The sequence below is a fragment of the Apium graveolens genome, chromosome 6 (genome assembly GCF_009905375.1).
Source record: "Apium graveolens cultivar Ventura chromosome 6, ASM990537v1, whole genome shotgun sequence".
Classification (NCBI taxonomy): Eukaryota; Viridiplantae; Streptophyta; class Magnoliopsida; order Apiales; family Apiaceae; genus Apium; species Apium graveolens.
The window spans coordinates 258,232,688-258,238,521 of NC_133652.1; the positions used below are offsets into that span (position 1 = coordinate 258,232,688).

At 42.0% G+C, this 5,834-nt stretch overlaps 1 non-coding gene across 1 annotated transcript; it reads right to left on the reverse strand.

Annotated features, from left to right (window-relative positions):
- Positions 1 to 256: 256 nt before the first annotated feature.
- On the reverse strand, positions 257 to 361 carry LOC141669060 (small nucleolar RNA R71). Its single transcript, XR_012553358.1, has one exon. It is a non-coding gene; the product is annotated as a small nucleolar RNA R71 (small nucleolar RNA).
- Between the last annotated feature and the right edge of the window lie 5,473 nt (positions 362 to 5,834).

Consider the following 5,834-nt stretch of genomic DNA (forward strand, 5'->3'; position numbering starts at 1 on the left):
TACAGAACTCAGTTCAGTTTGGGGGTTCTCCGACAGAAGATCCCAACATGCACATCAGAGATTTCATCGAGATATGCGACACTTTCAAGTTCAATGAAGTTTTTGAAGATGCTATTAAGTTGAGGCTTTTCCCATTCTCTCTGCGGGATAAATCTAAATGCTTGTTACATTCTCTACCACCAGGGTCTATCACTAAAAGGGAGGATCTTGCTCAAAAGTTCTTAACTAAATTCTTTCCTATGGCAAAGACTGCTGCAATCAGAAATGCACTTACTCAATTTGCTCAGCAATCTGGAGAATCTTTATGTGAAGCTTGGGATCGTTATAAGGAGATGCTTAGAAAGTGTCCTCACTATCGGATGCCTGACTGGATGATCATTAACCATTTCTATAATGGATTGGGTGCTACTTCTAGACCCATGCTTGATGCAGCATCAGGAGGAGCCTTGTGGGCTAAAAGCTATGATGAAGCTTATGAATCGATTGAACTGATGGTTGCCAATGAATACCAGAATCCTACTCAGAGACTATCTCAGGGCAAGGTAGCAGGTTTTATGGAGTTAGATGCAGCTACTGCTATAGCTTCTCAGCTTAAGGCTTTGACGATGAAGGTGGATTCTTTGGCTAATTATAAAGTTAATCAGATCACTAGTGCATGTGAGCTTTGTGCTGGTGCCCATGAGACGAAGCAGTGTGCTATTTCTAGTAAATCATCTCAGTTCGTGAGCAACTTTCAGAGGTCGCAGCAACCTGTGCCAGCTACCTACCATCCTAACAATTGCAATCATCCTACCTTCAGTTGGAGAAACACTCAAAATACAGTTCAACAGCCTTATCAGCAGTATCCAGCAAAGCAGTACACCCCCCTGGTTTTCAGCAACCATAATATGCACCAAGACAACAACTCCAGCTACAACAGTCTAATGAAAAATCTGAATTGGAGGAGTTTAGGCTCATGTACAAGAGCCAAGCGATTTCTATCAAGACCTTGGAAAATCAAATTGGAAAATTGCCAATGCCTTACTAAATCGTCAACCTGGTACACTCTCTATTGACACTGAAGTACCAGGAAAGAGGGAAGTTAAGGAGCAAGTTAAGGAAATTACATTGAGGTCCGGGAAGGTTACAAATCCCGAAAAATCTCAAGTTTCGGATGAAGAAGCTGTAGCTAAAGAAGAAGCACAGAAGGAAGCAGAAGTGGAACCAAGGAAGACTATTGTTGACCACACTCCTCCTGAGGGTAATACAGGAGAGAAGCAGATCTATCCTCCACCTCCCTTTCCTAAGAAGCTGCAGAAGAAAAAGTTGGATAAGCAATTTGAGAAGTTTCTGGAGGTGTTCAAGAAACTTCATATCAACATACCTTTCGCTGAAGCTCTTGAATAGATGCCTAGTTATGCGAAGTTTATGAAAGGTATGCTTTCTCGGAAAGTGAATCTTGATGACTAAGAGACAGTTGCCGAACCTTGATAGATGTACAGAAGGGTGAGCTCACCATGCGAGTGCTGGATCAGGATGTAACTTTTAATCTGTTCAATGCCATGAAATTCCCTACAGAAAATCAGGAGTGCTTAAAGTTGGAGTTGGTTGATTCTTTGGTTACTTCTGAACTTGATCAATTGCTAAGGTCTGATGCCTTAGAAAAGGCCTTATTGGGGAATTCCGATAGTGAAGATAATGAAGGTGATGAGCAATTGCAATATCTAAATGCTGCTCCCTGCAAGAGGAAGATGGATATGCCTTTTGAATCTCTTGGAATGGAGGGGCTGAACAAATCTCCAAAGTGCCTCAAGCCATCTATTGAGGAAGCTCCTACACTTGAGCTTAAACCATTGCCTGAACACTTAAGGTATGCTTTTTTAAGTAATGCATCTACTTTGCCTGTGATTATTGCATCTGACCTTTCCAGGTAGTGATGAGGAAAAACTCTTAAGAATTCTAAGAGAGTTCAAATTGGCAATTGGATGGACGATAGCATATATTAAGGGAATCATCCCTTCTTATTGCATGCATAAAATTCTGCTAGCGGAAGGAAGCAAGCCTACTGTTGAGCAATAAAGATGACTTAATCCAATCATGAAGGAAGTGGTGAAGAAGGAAATTCTTAAGTGGCTTGTTGCAGGGATCATCTATCCCATTTCTGACAGTTCTTGGGTGAGTCCAGTTCAGTGTGTACCGAAGTAAGGTGGTATCACCATTTTTGCTAATGAGAAGAATGAGCTCATTCCTACTTGAACATTCACGGGGTGGAGGGTTTGCATGGACTACAGGATGCTGAACAAGACCACGAGAAATGATCACTTCCCTCTGCCTTTTATTGATCAGATGCTTGACAAATTGGCTGGGCATGAGTACTACTGTCTTCTGGATGGCTATTCGGGCTATAATTAGATTTGTATCGCTCCAGAAGATCAGGAAAAGACTACCTTCACATATCTATTTGGTACTTTCGCCTTCAGAAGAGTTTTTTTTGGGTTGTGTGGAGCACTAGCCACATTTCGGAGATGCATGATGGCGATTTTCTCTGACATGATTAGTCAAAATGTGGAGGTGTTCATGGATAATTTCTTTCTGTTTGGTGATTTATTTGATGAGTGCTTGCAGAATCTTGGTGACATTCTTAAAAGGTGTGTTGAAACCAATCTGGTTCTCAAATGGGAGAAATGTCACTTTATGGTATGATAGGGCATTATTCTTGGGCACAAGGTCTCTAGTAAAGGTCTTGAGGTGGACAAAACCAAGGTGGGGGTCATTGAAAATCTTCCTCCACCAATTTCTGTCAATGGAGTTCGCAGCTTTCTTGGTCATGCAGGTTTCTATAGGCGGTTCATCAAAGACTTCTCAAAAATCTCTAAACCTTTGTGCAATCTTCTGGAAAAAGATGTCCCGTTCAAGTTTGATGACGAGTGCCTAGTTGCTTTTGTGTTCTTAAAGAAGAGTTTGATCACGGCACCTGTCATAACTGCAGCTGATTGGAATGAACCTTTTGAGATGATGTGTGATGCAAGTGACTATGCAGTTAGAAAAGTTCTTGGGCAGAGGAAGAACAATATATTTCATGTGGTCTACTATGCTAGTAAGACCCTAAATGGTGCTCAACTGAATTATACTACTGGTGAAGAAGAACTGTTGGCCATTGTCTACGGGTTTGAGAAGTTTCGATCTTATTTGCTTGGGACGAAGGTGATAGTTTTCACTGATCACGCTGCAATTCGTTATCTCGTCTCGAAGAAGGACTCAAAGCCTAGATTGAATAGATGGGTTCTTTTTCTTCAGGAGTTTGAATTAGAGATCAAGGACATAAAAGGTACTGAGAATCAAGTCGCTGATCATCTCTCTCGTTTGGAAGATCCAAGTGAAACTTCACAGGATAAGACATTGATAAATGAGCCTTTTTCTGGTTAGCAATTGTTTGGAGTGCAAGAGGAAGACTGTGGTTTGCAGACATTTTGAACTACCTTATGAGTAATATCATGCCTCCAGACTTGTCATATGCTCAAAGGAAGAAGTTTCTTCATGAGGTGAAGTGGTACATGTGGGATGAGCCATATTTGTTTAGGCAAGGAGCTGACCAAATCATCAGAAGATGTATTCCGCACAGCAGAATGGGGGGAATCTTGAGAGACTTTCATTCGACTGTTTATGGAGGCCACTATGATTGAGAGAAGACAGCAACTCGTGTTCTTCAAGCGGGATTCTTCTGGCCTACTTTGTTTAAGGATGTGCATCACTTTGTTCTGAAGTGTGATCGATGCCAGCGTGTGGGTAATATGTCCAAGAGGGATGAGATGCCTCTTAATATGCTTCTCGAGGTTGAAGTTTCCGATGTTTGGGGAATCAACTTCATGGGGCCGTTCGTCTTATCTTGCAATGATCAGTATATCTTGATGGAGGTCGATTATGTGTCGAAATGGGTTGAAGTCAAGGCTTTGCCAACAAATGATGCGAAGGTAGTTCTTAATTTTCTTCATAAGCAGATATTCACACGATTTGGGACTCCAAGTGTCATAATCAGTGACGAGGGATCGCATTTCTATAATCGAAAGTTCACTGCCATGATGCAAAGGTATAATGTGAATCATCGTATTGCTATAGCCTACCATCCTCAGACTAATGGGCAAGCTGAGGTGTCTAATAGAGAGATCAAACATATTCTAGAGAAAGTTGTGTGTGCATCAAGGAAGGATTAGTCTTTGAAGCTTATGAAGCTGTTTGGGCATATAGAACAACATACAAGACTCCGTTAGGAATGTCACCATTTTAGTTGGTTTATGGTAAAGGTGTCATTAGCCTGTGGAGCTTGAACATATAGCGTATTGGGCTTTGAAGAAGTTAAACCTTGATTTGGATGCAGCTGGTAAGAAAAGAATGCTTTAATTGAATGAACTCGATGAATTTCGGATTTAAGCGTATGAAAACAACAAAATGTACAAGGAGAAAGTCAAGAGGTGGCATGATAGGGGTCTAGTACTTAATTCATTTGTGTCGGGACAACAATTTCTGTTATTTAACTCTCGTCTCCGTCTTTTTCCTGGAAAATTGAAGTCGAGATGGTCTGGGCCCTTCATAATCAAAACTGTGTTTCCACATGGAGCTGTGGAGATTTCTGAGAATGATCAATGCCAAGCATACAAAGTAAATTGTCAAAGGTTGAAGCACTACTATGGGGATACGGAAAACCATGAGGTGGTTAGTACTGTTTTATTGTCTACTGGATCTCGAGATTCTACGTCAAGCTAACAACGTAAACCAAGCGCTTCTTGGGAGGCAACCCAAGTTTGTTGTACATTTATAGGTAGATGAAGCAGAAAGAAAAGAGAAAAACACAAAAAAATAGAAAAACAGAAAAATTCAGGGCCAACTATAGTAGCACGGCGCGCCCGCGCTGTGGACGGGGTGGCCGCGCTATTTTTCCAAAATTGTGCGCACCCGCGCTGCCTGGCGGGGCGGCCACGCTGAATTGTCAGAAGTACGGTGCGGCCGCGCTAAGGTAGCGCGCGGCCGCGCTGAGTCCATGTGTTCAAAAAAAATAGCAGAAGATAAGAGAAAATCAGGGACTTTATTCCAAAATCAATTCAAACCCGATTTTTACTCTTCCACATCCCAAATTTCCCTCTCCAAATCAAACCTATTATTCCCATTATTCCTATAATCAATTCCCACTCCTTTTCCATAACTAATTCTCTCCCAATCTCCTATATATACATACACTGATAAACAAACTTCTCCATCACTTCTCAAAACTCTCCAGCACACAAATCTCTCTTACAAATTTCTATTCTCTCAAACTTATTCAATCTCAATGGCACCAAAAAGATAGCGAACTCAAGTAAGCAGCATCACCACCAATTGTTCGAGTGCGGGTGATGTGAGGCCTAGGTTTTCAACTCCCGAGGCTGAGGTGGAGTATGCAAGGTTGCTTTCGAAGCCTATAGCTAAGGAGCGTGGTTTTCCGCCATCGGGAAAGATGGTAAGTTGTTGGAGATGATTTTGGAGATGAGTTGGGTTGCTTTTTGCGAGACACCTGCTGTTGTGCCCATGAGTGTGGTATGTAAATTTTATGTTAATGCTAAGGCGAAGAGGAACAGTTTTACCGTGGTGAGGGGATGACTGTGGACTACAGTGCTGAGGCTATTCGTAAGGTGATCGAGCAGCCCGAGAGGAGGGAGGAGCAGGAGAACTGGAACGAGAAGACTATGGAGGAGTTTGACTTGGATTCGATTGTTTCTACCCTATGTGTGCCTGAGACTCATTGGAAGTTCAAGAAGGGTACAAATGAGTATGCCACGTTCCTTGCTTCGTGCATGAACAGGTTTGCACGTGCATGGAATTCT